The following is a 15354-nucleotide window of genomic DNA, read 5'->3' on the forward strand; positions in this document are numbered from 1 at the left end:
CCATGGCCACTATTCCCTTTATCAAAGAACTATGACTAAAATCTGCTCCACAACCATATGGACCACCAGGAGGATATCAAAGTTGATTCTGGTATACATTGGAAAACATGGCCAAATAGGCCCAAGCAGAACCTTCGTGAGAAAACGGAAGGACTAAATATGGCATCCCTCTCTCTGTGTTATGGGGCATGAGTCCACAAACCCAACAGTCAGTAGTATTGACTACCAGTTGATGCTGATGCAACAGCTGGATGAATGAATTGTTAAAGTATTCTGTTCTCCTAATGTGCTTGTGCTCTTGGAGTATATGGAACTGATGCGGGGAGGCAGTAGTAGAAAAAGGCAAAGAAACAGAAGTAGGAACAGGTGCTTGCTGCATAGTGTGAACAACCCAACCCACACAAGCCAATAAAACACATGAACATATTAAAATGCACAAGGTTACGCCACATGGACTAAACAACAATTTCTTATTTTTACTTTTCATTTCTTGCTTTTTATCATTCTTTGCCAATTTAATATCCATTCTCTAAAGCGTTGCTCACGGTAATCTTCCTAGATCACTTAGTTGTGGTTATTAGCCGTCCTATGACACTGCAAGTCCTGCAGACCTACTGTCACTACTCAGGTCACAGCCTAAGACTCCTACCGTGACCCTGCAACTTGATGGATAGTTAAAAGAAATGTCTCTCAAAAATATAACCAGAAAAGAAAAGAGAAAAAGTTCAATTGTTCTTAATCAGTCTAGGTCTTAGGTTGTACCGGGTCTTGCCAGGTACAGTTTGCTCTCGAAACAAAATCTCTGAGTTTGTTGTGTTCAATCGCAAATGGGATGGTACAGCTTCTTGCAACACGTCGTCGTCTTCTTTTTCAGACCTTGTCCGATCCAGACATGCACTACTGAAAGGTACCAACCGTGGGACCCTTTCGCTCTCACTATCACCTACACCCTTGCGGACCCACTGGTCAAAAGGCAAAGGCAAAGGTACCCTTTTGCAGTGCATGCCATGGATCCAATTCTTCTTTACGACGACCTTTACTGCTGTACGTGTCACTAGAAGAACTTGCCGAGGCGGCCCCCAACAAGGTTCCAAATTCTTTGTCCTCTGAAAATTCTTCAGGCAAACCCAGTCTCCGGGTTGGATGGAATGACCTGGATCTATGGAGGCCTCCGGCAAAGCGTTTGAACCTGTTGGTGAAGAACACGCAATTTAGTGGTGAGGTCATGTAAGTAGTCAATCAACATAGGATACGGAATATCTTCCGTAAGATGGCGGACTGAAGACGCCGCTGAGAGGTCGCTCCCCGCTGGTGCCCTGAAAACTCCGGAGGAACTGGCGTCTTTCACCGATTAAACCTGATTAATAGTTTTCCCTTTGACATGCGAGGCTTTTGGAGAAGTGCATGAGTACATAAGTACAAATATATGTGGCTATAACTACTGATTGGTGACTGGCTACCGGCTACCGGCAACTGGTATCTGGTGACTGGATCTCGGAGGTGCGGAAGAAACGGAAGAAATGGGATCATCGTGATTTGGCAGCTTCGTGCTTCTGCAGCTATTGCCCCGCTTACCTTTTTGTTCTGATATACGGAGATACTCGGAATCTACGTTTCTACAAAAACTGACGAATTCAAATACTTGGGAAAGGAAAAAACGCTCCGAGGCAGGCAAAAGGTGACGGCTGCAAAAGCAGCGCTTGATTGCTGAGGGCTGGCTGCTGGCTGCTGGCTGCGGGGAGAGGGGGAGAGACGGAGAGGCTGCCTGCTGTGTACCTACTGTTCGCAGGGGACTGAGAATAAAACTGCCCCGATGACACGAAAGAACCCAGTGCGGCAGAATAGAGTGAAAGGTACTCCCCCAGGGGAGAGCACAGAAGAAGGAACTGCATTGGTTTTTAAAACAATAAAACCAAAATCGCCTGCGGTGGTTGCGAGGATGCCACGCAATACCGTGAAAGCCCCTGAGAACTCAGCTGATACAGAGAAACAGACCAGTAAGCCTCAGCCTACTCTCTTTCTCCCGACTCCTCTTACTACGCCCTCTATACCTTCTACACCTACATCTGTTAAAGACAAAAAACTCTTGCTAACTCCAAAAAACCAGGATAAGAAAAAAGAATTGTTTGCTAATAAGACCCTAATTAACAATGGCGGGTCAGTTGGTCTTTTTTCTACTGCTTTGACTGCCTTGACTGATTCAGATACTAATAATTCATTAGAGGCTGCTACACCTAATGAGAATTTGAGTGAGGGGTCTGAGAGGATCAAGGTGTTCATAGAGGAGCAGAGGGGGTTAGAGGGAGTAAACAAAGAACTGGTTGTGGAGGTGGAGGAGATGGAAATATCGTTAATAAATGGCACTCCTCCTCAATCTCTCCAAACTTTTGAATCTACTCAATCTGGTAATAATACTATTATAAGACCTCCCACAGGGCCTACTACTGGAACAGCTGCAGTGGCAGTGGCAGGGACAATGGTAGCTAGTTCAGCTACGGCAGTTGCAAAGGAAATTGCAAAGGAAATTACAAGCGAATGCACAACTACTATCACTAAAAAACAAGCACAAGTACAAGTACAACCGCCAGCACCAGATTCAACTCCGGGGGCAGATATTGATGGTGCTGAGGTGCCGGAAGAAATACAAGAGAACGACTCTAATGAAGAATATGAGGAACTTGTTGAGGAAAGCGAAGGGTCCGATAAAAGAGAACATTCTATATATCAAGTTGGAGAAAGTAACCTCTCGGGTCTCAAGAAATGGGGAAAGTTTAAAAATAAAACAAAAAAAGGTGGGAGAAAATTGAAACCTGCAGTTTTAACTACTACACTAGTACCGACATCCATTGGAGGGAAACTTACAAGAGATCACACACCTTTGCTCAAATGGATGCAACCTAAAGGGGGCAACAAGAATATGATTTCGTGCTCTTCAGATACAATCTCTACAGAAACTGATTTATCAAAAAAATCGAAAAATTCCCCCTTCAAAAACGTGGATTTATTAGATCCAGATGTAGACTTAGAGTTGCTCAAGACACCTTTAATTGTTGCTTCTGCTGCCACTACACTATCCACTGGATATATACAGCTGAATTCTAATTCTAAAGACAAAGAAAAATCCCAAGTTGGTATCACTTCTGGCTGTGAGACTATCCCAGAATCAGCGCTTCTATCACTCCCTTCACCACTTCCTATTTCCCCCAACTCTTCCAAGATACCCTCTGATATCTCCTCTCTGGATTTGATTTTACAAACTTTAATGTTACATCGCCAAGAGACACAACAACATTCTCTTCAACTAAGGGAAGATAACATTAAGGTTCATAATTGCATACAGGAAGTTACTAACAAATTAAATGGCGTTACAAAGGAGATTGAAGAGTTACAACAAAGAGTGGTCGAAGTAGAGGAGACACTGGTTACTACTACAACCCAAACAAATCAACATACAGAAGATATAGGGTCTCTACAGAATAAAGTCGAAGAATTGGAAAATAGGCAAAGGCGACAGAACCTGAGACTTTTTGGGATACCCGAGGGGGTCAGAGGGTTCCGATGCCAGGGCTTACTTGGTTAAACTTTTCCAAAGAGCATTCCCGGACCTCTCTGACTGGGATTGGGATTCCCAACTCCAACGAGTACATAGACTGCCGATAACTTTAAGAAACAAAGAGAGTAAATACCCACGACCTATTATGAGTTATTTCGGCAATTATTTGTTAAGACAAGCGGTCTCAATCAAAGCTAGACCAAATACTCCTGTGACAATAGATAATGTAACCTTCTTTGTAAAATCTGATCTTAGCAAAACCACTATAGATAAAAGATCGGGGTTACGCAAATTGATTGATCCTTTTAAGTCTCGAGGGGCAATAGTCTATCTTCAAGAACCTGCTCGTCTTAAAGTTTTGAAAGCTGGCCACACTTATTACTTCACTGAGATAAAAGAAGCTGAGCAACTACTTGCAAAAATGGATTTAAAAACGTAAATAAAGGGAGAGGAATGAAAGTCAGAGGAGAGATAGACAGAGAGAGAGCGGGAGTAGGGAGTGAGAGAGGGGTAGGTAAAAAGATTTACGATTGATTACCACTATCTAAAAATTATTATTTATTTATTTACTTTTTTTTTTTTAACTAGGGCATTTGGTTTTGTTTTCGAATATCTATTGTGTATGACAGTAACGGAGGGATGGGGATTTGGGGGAGACCTCTCTGATTGGCTGCCCCTTAGAGCGGCAGCAGAAGATAGAGGTAGGCTTCCGGGTAGGTACTGGAGGGAGGGGACATGGGTTGGAGGGTAGGGAAAAGGGGTTGCAGGGAAGGGGGGGTCAGGGGTTAAGGGGGAAAATAGATGGCTCAAACATGGAAGATTTTAGACACAGAATTTGTGAAAATATTAGTTTTTTTAACAAGTCGAATAAACAAGGAAAACAGTTAGGAAAGGTGAACATATTTGAAGTAAGATACGTATCAGATTAATTGCATAGCCTGGAATGTTTCAGGCCTTAATAACAAAAGTAAAAGACAACTTGTGTTTGAAGAACTTAAAATGTATAATCCCCATCTAGCGTTATTAAATGAAACTCATATACGTTTTCAAGATAGGAAAATAATGGAACAGGGCGGGTATGAATTAGTAATATGTACATCTTTTAACGCGCCAATACGAGGGGTGGCCATAATTAAGAAGAAACTATTTAAGGTAGAAATACTTAGAACTGCTTCTGATAAAGCTGGCCGATGGGTAATTGCACAATTTATGATATCAAACTGCAAATATGTTTTCTGCGCAGTCTATGGATCAAACTATGATGAAGCAGCAGTTTATGATCGCCTTAACATAGAATTATTAGATTGGGAGGGGGAACTAGTATTAATGGGCGATTTTAATTGTGTTATTAATTATCAAATAGACACAACGATAGCTAGTCCATCACAACGTATGCGTAAAACAAGAGCAGCTATTCTAGAACTTGCCCGGATACATAATCTAAAAGACGTATGGAGAAGCCTGTACCCCACACTGCCAGGGTATACATATTATTCTATACCTCACAAAATGTGCTCCCGCATCGATATGGCCTGGGCTCCCGATAATATACTTGAAAGCTTCAAAATGGAGATATGCCCCAGGGTAACTTCAGACCATAACCCTATCATTATACAGTTTAATTTAATATTTAAAGAACAAGAAGCAAGAATATTTTCTTTTCCCAGATATTTGTTATCAGACTTAATATTTATTAACCAACTGAAAGAACACATTAAGGATTTTTTAGAGTTTAATACAGACTCAGCACAACTTATATATGTCTGGGATGCTTGTAAAGCAAGTATTAGAGGTTTTGCGCAACAGTTTATCATTAGGCAAAATAAAAATTGAAAAAATGAGATCTGGGAAATTACCTCGAATATTGGATCACTAGAAGAACATCTGGCTGAAATTAACAGGTTAGAAGGATTAGGGCTATCCACCACATTAAACAAACTGCAGCTAGAACTTAAACTAACTACTTTACGGTCTAAGACTAAAACATTCTTAAGAGACAAAATTAGTTCAAGGCTACACAAGTACAAGCTATCACAATATGAGAGCAGTGATAGAATAGGTAAGATACTTGCATATAAAGTTGCTGAAGACAGAGCCTGTTCTTTAATTAAAAATATAAAAGGAGAGGACGGAGTTAACTATACTCAACCAGAACACATATTACAGCAATTTGTTCTCTATTACAGTAAGCTATATTCTCCCAAACACTTTCCTAATAAAGAGATAGTGGAAAGATACATTAAAAAGAATTGGATAATAGAAAAAGATACTAAAGTGATGGAAGAGCTAGAAAGAGATTTTAACCTTATAGAACTTAAAACAGCTATCTTCTCACTCCCTTCAGGGAAAGCATCGGGAGAAGATGCACTCCCCATTGAAATATATAAAATCTGCAGTGAAGAACTCCTTCCTCTGCTTTGCTCTGTTATTAATCAGATTGGAGAAACGGGCAAAGCTCCAATGTCATGGAAAACTGCAAAGATAATCTTTTAAAAAAAATAAAATAAAACACCTGTAGAGTGTGGGTCTTATAGGCCCATCTCTCTGATTAATTCTGATGCAAAAGCATATGCAAAATTAATTGCTACAAGACTCTCTCCTCTTATGCCTAAGCTAGTTAGTCAACATCAACACGGTTTTGTAGTAGGTCGAGATACAACTTTGCATGTCAATACGGCTATTAGTGCTTTTGATGTCGCGGCTACTAATTCCACCCCACTCGGTATGATTTTACTAGATGCTGAGAAAGCATTCGACCGAGTGGAGTGGGGTTATCTTTGGGCTACTCTTAAAGAAATTGGTTTTAAGACACAGTTTCTTAGGAGGATACAAGCTCTTTACGATTGCCCAAATGCTAAAATAGGGTACGCTAATTTGTTATCCTCTAATTTTTCTATTTCAAGAGGCACTCGTCAAGGGTGCCCCTTATCACCTCTTTTATTTGCTCTGGCAATGGAACCATTCATTAATGCTATACAATCACAAGGATTGATCAAACCTTTTACCCATGGTAACAACTTGCTTAAAATCACAGCCTATGCAGACGATTTAGCAATTTACACATCGGATGTTTCAGAAGCTATGGCTGCGATCATTAAAGAAGCTGATGATTTCGGTGCCATCTCCGGATACAAATTAAACCTGAATAAGACACAAATTATCATGAACTACAAACCGCAGACTTTGATCACTGGTATTTGTCACACTGCCATCTATCTTGGCATCAAAATTACTTCTAATATTAGCGATATTAAGGCCCTTAATTATGATCTTTTATTAAAAGATACTTCCAATCTTGTAAAAAAATGGCACACGGTTCCTTTAAATCTTTTTGGACGTATAAATCTTATCAAAATGAACATCCAGCCAAAATTCTTATATTTATTTAGGTGTATACCTTTGCTTATTAATAATCTTTTTTTCAGAAAGCTAGACGGTATTTTTGGAAGTTTTATTTGGAGTTACAAAAAAAAACGTAAGGCATTGTCTTCATTTAAGTTGCCTTTTAGTAAAGGAGGGCTCAATTTCCCAGATTTCAAAATTTACTTTTATGCTTCTTTCTTAGGGCGTTTACGTATTCTCTTTAATTCCGGTAATCCGTATTTTTTCAGCAATTTAGGTTCGACTCTAACGCCACACAATTTCTAACGAGAACAATTGACCCTAACTACTTTAAGAGAGTTAGGTTTAAGACAGCAAAGGATACGATTCGTATATGGAACATGATCCTGGCAAATAACCAGACTTCGATTTTCCACCTGAATCTATCATTATGGAATAACCAGGGATTACCATGCATTTTTAACGATTCGGTAGGGGGAATATGGGCCACTCAAGGTATAACTAAGCTGGGAGATCTATATGGCTCAATTGGTTTTCTAGATTTTGAAACACTTAGGCTACTTTACAAATTACCCAATCATACGTACTTTAAATATATACAGATTCATGATTATTTTATAGGTAAGCTGAAGCTTAAGAACATTTCAGATTCAGATTTTTGGGCTTGTATGTATGGGGGCGAGAAGAATAAATCTATAATTAGTCTAGGTTATAAATGCTTGAGCCAACTCAGAACAGATGAATGCCCTAAGCTTGCGCAGAAATGGATCCCTACACTTGGGACTGGTATAGTATCAAATGATATTTCAACATTTTTAAATAACATCAACACTCTTGTTCATTCTTCCAGTTTAAAACTCCCAGCTTATAAGACTGTTTGCCAGCTTTATTATACTCCGCTGCAAATATCGAAATGGTCTATTAATAATGCTCCTAATGATCGTACAAAATGCCTGAAATGCGGTTTACAGGCTGCTGATCTAGAAAATATGATTGTATCATGTCCAAAACTGCGTTTATTTTGGGATAGCTTAGAAAATGCTCTGAAAATAAAACAGTTAATTTATACTCCATTATCTGCTGAGATGATATTGCTGGGTATACTACCTATTACTGTTCCATACAGGGATCTTGTTTTATTATGCTGTCTTGTGCTAGATTGATTATTGCTAGGGCATGGATTTCGGAACAACCTCCTGAGGTAAAGGATTTGTGGTTTTTGGTGAACGAAATACAAGATATGGAATTCGCCTTAGCTAGAACTAGAGGTGACCGTGCATTAAAGAAAATAGATAAAATCAGGGGGGTTCTCTCCTAGTTATGATTTGAGGCGAAAAGATTTGACATTTATGTTCATATCGGAGCTACCTACACTGTTTTCTCTGACTGTATGCTTTTATTTTTCGATGTCTGTACTTTTTTTTTGTCTCCTGTGTTTTCTCTATTGCTTGTGCCATCAATAAAATATCGGACAAAAAAAAGGATACAGAATATCAGAGTATTTTTTAGGTCGATGGACTAACCAGACGTTAGCTGTTTGCCCAAAAATGACCTCGTATGGGCTGAGTCCTAAGCGAGAATGTACAGCTGTTCTCGTAGATAAGAGTGCCAAAGGTAAAGCATCGGGCCAAGCAAGACCCGTGCTGGCCTGAATCTTTGCCATTTTGAGCTTGAGAGTGCCATTATAGCACTCTACCAAACCTGCTGACTGAGAGTGGTTTGCCGCATGGAATTTCTGCCTAATACCAAGACCCGCACACACCTTCTGCATAATTTGGCCTACAAATTCACTTCCATTGTCACTCCAGACAATTTGCGGCAAACCAAACCTCTGGAAGAATTCCTTCAAAAGGACTTTGGCAGTGGACAAAGCAGTATTGTCCTTTAGGGGGTAGGCCTCTATCCATCTGGAAAAGGCACACACCACCACCGGAACATACTTAAAGTTGTTACAACGTTCCATATGAATGTAATCAATTTGGAATACCTAAAAAGGATATGTAGGGGATGCAAAATTACCTGCCGGAGTTGGGGTTCCCTTTCCTGGATTATGCATCAAACAAACGATACAATGTTTCACCACATTTTCCGCACATTTAGGGATTCCTTCATTCTGTCATACTGGAGCCAGAACTTTGCATATCCCTTTCGCACTGATGTGGGCTTGACCATGCGCCATAGTAACTACAGGCAGTACATAGGCGTCTGGTAACAGCCAACGCTGATGTTCTGACAATTCCGTCCAACACCCTGTCGCGTCCAACATTCCCGTACTTTCTGTCTACTCACTCAATTCCTTCTCTGTAGCCTCTTATTGGATCATTCTCACACTTTCTATTGTGTCTTCACACATTCCTCCTTCTTTGACCCATCTTACAGGGCCTGCAACACACATGCGACTTGTAGCATCTCTCGCTGTTTCTTTCGCTACCTCGTCTGCAAAAAGCATTCCCGCGACCCACATCATCAGTGATCCTTTTATGTGCACTACACTTCACTATTGCTATATGGGTAGGCAAAGCAAGTGATTCGAGAAGGTCATTTACCAACTGACCATGCTGTATCTTAGTCCCATGGGAAGTAAAGAATCCTCTTTCCTTCCACAAACGACCAAAACTATGAGCCACGCCAAGGGCGTATTGGCTATCAGTGTAAACATTCACTCTCTTTCCCTTAGCCAATACACACGCTCTCGTTAGGGAAATCAGCTCAGCTGCTTGGGCTGAATTCTGTGTAGTGCGTGCTGTCTCCACTACTGTATACAAGGTGGTAACAGCATAGGCCGCAGTTGTCTCGCCATTGGGAAGCTTGAAACAAGAGCCATCCACCCATAGAATCCTATCCAGGTCCACGAGTGGGGTATCTTTTAAGTCTATTCTGCCTTTTGTTTCCTTCTCTGTATGGAGAAAACAATCATGCTGTTCTTGGGTGTCTTTCTCTTCTGGAATGGGTAACAGTGTTGCTGGATTCAAAGTATTACACCGCTTGATGTGTATATGACTAGCCAAGAGCGTCAGCTCGTACCCTGACAAGCGGGCACTCGGGAGATGTTGTGTTTTCGTTCTGTTCAAAAGAGTATCCACTGCATGTGGTACCGTTACAACAAGAGTGTTATCCAGTACCAATCCAGCAGATTGACGAATGGAGATCGCTGCTGCTGCTGTAGCTTTGAGACAACTAGGCAATGCCTTGGCAACTGGATCCAATGTAGCCGACAAATAGGCACATGGCCGCTGTTTGTCGCCAAATTGTTGCTTTAAAACTGACAACGTACAACCTTCTCTTTCATGAACGTAGAGTGTGAAAGGCTTACTGTAATCCGGAGTACCTAACACAGGGGCAGAACACAAAGCAGCACGTAAGTCAGAAAAACTCTTCTGAAATTCGTCAGTCCAAGGAAGAGGTTGGGGTGTGTCTTTCAGAGTTAGTGCCAGCAGAGGTTTAGCCAACAAAGAAAAATTTGAAATCCACTGTCTACAATAAGAGGTAACGCCCAGAAAGGCACACACCTCCCTTTGTGTGGACGGCACAGACATTTGTGCGATTGCTTGAATACGTTCTGGGGTCAATCGCCTTCCCTCCTTCGACAAGAGATGACCTAAGTAGGTAACCTCTTGGTGGCAATATTGTAGTTTAGAGGGTGACACCTTGTGATGCAGGTCAGAAAAATGACGCAACAGCGAAACAGTCACATTCTTACAAACATCCTCTGAATCAGCAGCAACTAACAAATCGTCCACATACTGAATAAGAGTAGCACCTGGGGGCAAAGTGAAAGCATCAAGCTGAGATCTCAAAGCCTGACTATAAATGAAGGGACTCTCACAATAGCCTTGAGGTACACGTTTGAATTGGAAACTTCGGCCTCCGAGAGAGAAGCCAAAAATATCCCTACTCTCCTCAGCAATAGGAATGCTAAAGAAAGCATTTTTGAGATCAATAACTGAGAACCAGGCAGCTGAAGCAGATTTCATTGTGAGCAAGGCAGTGATATCTGGGACGACAGGAAACTGGGGGACAACAATTTTGTTGACCTCCTGAAAATCGATCACAAAACGATATACAGGAGGCTGAGAAGGATCAGTGCGTTTAAGAACAGGTAGAACAGGACTATTGCAAACATTTCCTCTTGTTTCTTCGACCACACCCTTCTGAACTAAATCATAGATGATAGCCAACAAAGCTCTTTCACCATCGTTGGAAATTTTATACTGAGGAATGCGTGGTAATTTAACATTAGGCTTGACAGTAACCACGTAAGGTGGAATTTGGAGCAGACCAACATCATTCGGACCTGTAGCCCAAAGCGTAGCAGGAAGAGAATGCTATTCGGGTGGGAGTTGGTCCTTAGACAAATACATAGGAGAAACCAATTTCTCACCTAAAGTAAGATGCACACCAGAGGGGGAACAATACAATGTTGCATGTAGACGTTTCAATAAGTCCAAACCCAACAAATTCTCGCCGCAACCAGTCGTTAAAATGAGCGGGGCCTCCAAATCATAAAGACCAATTGAGATAGGCAAAGGGCAAGAAACCGGGTTACTAACTGGGGCGCCAGAGAATCCTACAGAAACATTTGTTAAGCCAGACAAAGGTGCCCCAGGGAGTTTGGAGTGAATGATAGAACTTCTCATCGCACCAGTATCCAAAAGAAATGGCTCTGAAACACCAAATGCAACAACTTCAACATAAGGCCCATTCTGATCCACTGGAACTGACACGACTCCCTTGCTTTGTCCATGGCTGTCCTAGCTAGTGTGAAAATCCTGATTCTCACTTTCAACAAAATAGTCGTAATTGTAATATTGCGCAGACTGAGTGTTCTGCTCGTCAAAATAATTCATAGAATTCTGAGGGGGGAAGGAACGCTGTCCCTGAGACAATGCACCTCGCTCTCTACCTCTGGGTGCTGATTGAAAATCACCACGGCCTCGAGGCCCTGGGAATCCACCATTACGCTGCAATAAAACCGGACAGCTATTCTTAAAATGACCTTCCTCTTTACAATAGGCACATTGATTAGGACCTAGCAAAGGTCGCGGAACAAAGGTTTCAGGCTTCTGTAACAACCTCTGGAACTGGGGAGGCTGTTGAAATTGGCGCTGAGCAGAACGAGGGGGATAAGCCTGTTGCTAAAGAACCTTCGTTTTCAATTCTTTAGTCTTTATCTCCATTTTATCCTTTTCCTCCTTATTTCTATTCTCGTAATACTAAGCAGTGGCTAATATCTGGGCAGACGAAGAAACAGCCCACGAACTTTCGGACTCTTTCAATTTATGCGATAATTCTGGAAGTAAATTAAATACAAATTTATCCACGAATAATTGCTTTCCACCCTCAGTACTCATATCTAGACCACTGTGGTCGATGAACGTCTCCTCAAAACGGGTAAAGAAATCGGAGACACTCTCATCTTTCTTCTGTTTACACGCAGCTAACTTATCCCAGTTAACACGTAAGGCAGGCATCATCGTTTTCATTAAAGTGATGATCCTACCGGGCAATTGTGCAATCAAATCATCTGGTTTAGCACCACCTACTTGTGCTGCATCCGCAGCAGTTATAGCAGCCCAATTACCACCTAAAGCTTGGTCGTGGTCCTCCCTACGAATCCGAGCCCATAACGCTTGTGGGACTACATTTCCCATCAGCATATCAATATCGGCCAAATTCATGATACATGCATCAACAGTCTGGGACAGCTCTTTATAAAACCCAGCGGGATTTTTACGAGGGTCCGGTAAAGACTGTTTAAGCACCAAAACTTCAGATCGTTTCCAGGGGACATGTACCCATATACGCAGGAAATGAGCAGGGACACACAGAATATTGCCTGCCTGTGGAACCTCTTCTCTCCATACTGTAGAAACTTCCCTCATAGGATAATGTTTCATTTTCTGTCTTACTGCAGGATCAGGTTCAAGAATAGTCTGAGAAGAAAATAAAGACCTGAAAGTGACAAGTGTCCTCACGGCGTCCTCAACTTCAGAATCCACAATAAGTCCTTTATCAAATTTAGCCTGCATGTCTAACAAACCCTGGGGAGCTAAACCCAAATCCATATCCTCCCATCCTTTGACAAGATTGTCACACATAACATTAAAAACATAACTCTGCGTGGCCGCATTCCATTGGAGAAAGGTGCTCATGATATCGTGCACACTATATTGTGGACCACTCATGATCCATTTGTGAGCAAGAGAGTCCAACATAATTCGCTCGTCAGAACCTGGAAGTTGACTACGGGGGATCACTGACATAATATCGAGGGACAGAATATCGACCTTCAAGAATATCGTTGAAAAAATATCGACAGACAAAATATCGAGTTCTATCTACAAACAGGTAAGTACAAAAATATCGAGTTAAAAATATCGTTTACTAAAATATAGTTTTTAAAAATATTGACTTTGAGGGGCGTGGGTGGGACGCTGGCCAAGATGGCGGCGTAATCCCGGAGCTCCGGAGCGTTCCTCACACTCAACGCATTTGGGGCAGTTTACCCAAGTCTACTGCCATCATGATCCGAGTCCCGCGAACCGGAACATGAGGAGAGCCTAGCGCCCTCATTGTTTCCCGGTTTTGCGACTTGCTCGGCGACTACGAGGGAGTCCCGTTTTTTCACAGCTGCAGCCGCCATTTTGTGCTCCGGGCACGTTTATCGGAGGCGGCCGGCTTATCTCCTTCTGCGGCTGTCTTTGCCTCATCTTCGCTTAACGGAGGACACCCTCTACACACTCCATCAATGGTGAGCACGATTCAGCTGGAAGCTTCTATCTAACGCGCTTTATATCTCGCGCAACTCTCTTTATGGTTTCTGGCGCCATTTTGGGACTGTGGTAATTCACCTCATTGCCTTCCTATTTCATTGCTTCTTTGCCTCACTATTTTGCTTTCTCCGTCATGGCATTGGATTAAAATGTCTCCAGCTCTTGCAGATCTTCTCTATACCTGACTTCGCCCTTTCGTTTGTCATGTACTGAGACACTACGTCAAGAGGTTTTTCTTCACGACTTGCCTCAGGAATTTGAGCAAAGCTCCCTCCACTTTTCCATATGACTTTTCTCATCTTTATTTCCAGTTTGGAGGATTGTCACTTCTCTGTTTGAAGAACTCTTGCGATGCTGAATGTGGCTATATTTACTTTAATGACTTTCTCCTCGTCGTGTCAACTCATTGGCAACTTCTTGTACTTTACCTCATGGTCCGTTTGAATGGCTCTATCATCCTGATGTGCTCTTCTGCTTGGCACAGTACCTGATACTAAACTGTGGTTTACTCCTTCCTCTAGCCATGACCTGGTGCTGATTTTTCCTATCAATACTCTTCAGGTACTTTTTTCTGTCAGGATCACCTCATATTTAATATTGACATTTTGCCTCCACTTTCACTATTGGCCGCCCTACATGGGGAAGCTTCGCACTCTGAAACTCACCAATTTACCGAAGCCACCCATTGGTTCTGACTCCGACTCACCTACCCAGGAAATGGAGGAGGGTAAATCTTCGAAGTCGGACTCTATACATGGGGCCATCCCCAAGACTCAACATGGAGGGAAAACTCAATCCTCTTTAACTTCTTCCAAGCGTCTGAAAAAGGACCCACCATCTCCTGGGAGTAACGCTTTGTCCTCCGTAGACCTTATCTTGGAAGAATTACGAGCCTTCAAACCTTTTATGGAAGCAACCACCAAAAACATGCAGGCCATGCAGGAGAAATGGTCATCATTGGACTCCCGTGTTACGATTTTGGAACAATCTTCGGACTCTTTTCATTCTGTTTCCTCTCGCATACCTGCAATAGAAGCTGAGCTTCTTCTCCTACGGCGTCAAACAGAGGATTTGGAAAATAGAAATCGAAGAAACAACCTTCGCTTATATGGTCTTCTGGAACTTTCAGAAGGGTCCAATCCTACCATCTTCTTCCAATCGTTTCTCGCAAAAATCCTTGACAATCCGGCCTTATCTTCCATTAACATCCAACGAGCTCATCGTCTCGGTCCTAAGGTTGCCTTCAGGCCTAGAGGAGTGATTATGCTATTTTTGCAGTATACTGACCTATTACAGGTCCTTTCAGCCGCCAAGCTCAAAAAACAGATTATCTGGGAAGGTCATCGCCTTTATCTCTCCCAGGATGTCTCCAAGGCAACCGCAGATCGGAGAAAAACATTTTTGGACTTGCGGCCGCTGTTAAGAGCCCTTGGTGCCAGGTATGGCCTCTTACATCCATGTCTTTTCAAGGTCACCTATAAGGACAGAACAACCACCTACGAAGATCCTGAGGCCTTGCAAGCTTTCCTACGTCAGTAGACTCCTGATGTCATGGATACCTCCAAACCTGGATGAGTGACTTTGTTCTTCATTGCCTTATTGATCCCGTTGCATTGCATTTCTGTTTTCTTGGTTGTCGTTGCATGATGTGTTTTCCTTACTATTTCTGTTACATTGACTGTCTTA

The sequence above is a fragment of the Lissotriton vulgaris genome, chromosome 10 (assembly GCF_964263255.1).
Source record: "Lissotriton vulgaris chromosome 10, aLisVul1.2, whole genome shotgun sequence".
Taxonomy (NCBI): Eukaryota; Metazoa; Chordata; class Amphibia; order Caudata; family Salamandridae; genus Lissotriton; species Lissotriton vulgaris.